This window comes from Aythya ferina, assembly GCF_964211825.1.
Source record: "Aythya ferina genome assembly, contig: HAP1_SCAFFOLD_149, whole genome shotgun sequence".
Taxonomy (NCBI): Eukaryota; Metazoa; Chordata; class Aves; order Anseriformes; family Anatidae; genus Aythya; species Aythya ferina.
Genome location: NW_028181377.1, coordinates 225,890 through 227,571, shown reverse-complemented (window position 1 = coordinate 227,571; position 1,682 = coordinate 225,890). Strand labels below are relative to the sequence as shown.

Sequence of the window (1,682 nt, the reverse complement as noted above, 5' to 3'; positions counted from 1 at the left end):
TTGTTGCTTCCGCCCCCATTTCAGGGGCTTTCCAGTCAGAGGTGAATATACATGTACGTTTGCTCTCAGGGCCAGAGAGCACTCCATTAATAACACTGTTATTCCAGTCTAACAATTTACTATTTGAATGCCCAATTTAATCATCAAATCCCTTCCCAACAAGTTAGTCTCCGCCTTGGATACATACAATAATTGCCCAGTGATCATTTTATTCCCTGGTCTCAGCTTGGTATCCCCCAAAAGTGGCACTGTTATCCCAGCCCCTTCTACCCCCATCACATTTAGGGTTTCATTAGTTAATTTAATCCCTGATACTTTACAAGTCAGTAATGACTTATCTGCTCCAGTGTATTGGGTTTGATGGCAAGGTTTGAGGGTGTGTGAGGGGTGTGGGGGTGGGAAACTGCAGTGGCAGCCCCCGTGAAAAACAAAACAAAACAAAAACAGAAACCTCCCCGTGGTAGATAAGGGACAATTTCATCTGGCCCTAAAGGGGCCCACTGCTGCCCAGAGCCAAGCCATAGCAACATAGTCCGTGCCTCTGTGAGAGCACATCCACGAAAACAAACAAACAAACAAACAAACAAAAACCTGCTGCTCAACAGCAGCTGGGAGAGCGAGAAACCCCCCGGCAGACACCAAAGTCAGTGCAGAAGGAGGGGGAGGAGGCGCTCCAGGCGCTGGAGCCGAAGCCCCCCTGCGACCGCTGGAGAGGCCCCTGGTGGAGCAGGCTGTTCCCCCCTCCCTGATGCTTGGGAAACTGAACAAACACCACAGCAAATATGCAAATATACCATAACTTCTAGACTGTTACTTAGATAATACCTACATCACCTTTCCCTGCTCATTCAACTTCGAATACCTTTAACACTTTCCACAAACCTTTTAACACTTCCTTTATCTTTCTCTAGCCTTTACTTTTCTAATGCCGACATCAAAGGCTCAGTCAGGGGCCAACTTAATTCCGTACCTTTTCCCTCCAAGATGCTGAAACAACATCAATATACAACATTTCATCCTGTTTTCCTTCTTTCCACAAAAACAACATTGACTGTAATATGGTGTTATAATTAGTAGTTCCATTTAGGGGCCACTCCGCTCCATCCTCTAGTTTATAAAGTGGCCACCACTGATTACAATATTTGATAAGGGCTCTTTTACTCTCTGTACCCTCTCAGCCCACTATATCCCTCCAATGTGTTAGTATACATCCTAGGAGGCTTTTCCTCGGGATTTCTTTGCTTTGAACTTTTCCTATTGTAATCTACAGTGGTTAATATTCCACCGTTTTCCTAGAACCTCTTTACTAGTCAATCCCAATCCCTCCAAAATCCACAATATACAGATACACAAGTAAAATCAAACCACTGTAAATTAACTGCCTGTAGACAATTACACTGGGGACATTTAAACCTGATGAGCCGATAATATGCCTGGGCAAATTTTGTTCCCTTAGACATACACCTCAATGGCAGTTCTTATATTTACATATTAACATATTAACATATGTATAAAAGAACACTTTAACAAAAATGCCCGGGCTTTTATATATACAATATACAATGTGCAGTTATTATTCCAGTTAGAATTATTCCTCAGCAGCTGCAAACATTATGCCAGTTGCCATTAAAGCTCGCTTACCCTCCTCCTGTCTCTTTCTTAAAATCTCAGACGTCCCCGGA

General features: G+C 43.3%; 1 long non-coding RNA gene across 1 annotated transcript; it reads left to right on the top strand.

The window, feature by feature from the left end:
• The first annotated feature begins 276 nt into the window (after nucleotides 1–276).
• LOC311428373 lies at nucleotides 277–1,027 on the top strand. Its single transcript, XR_014687669.1, has 2 exons — nucleotides 277–691; nucleotides 731–1,027. It is a non-coding gene; the product is annotated as an uncharacterized lncRNA (long non-coding RNA).
• The last annotated feature ends 655 nt before the right edge of the window (nucleotides 1,028–1,682 follow it).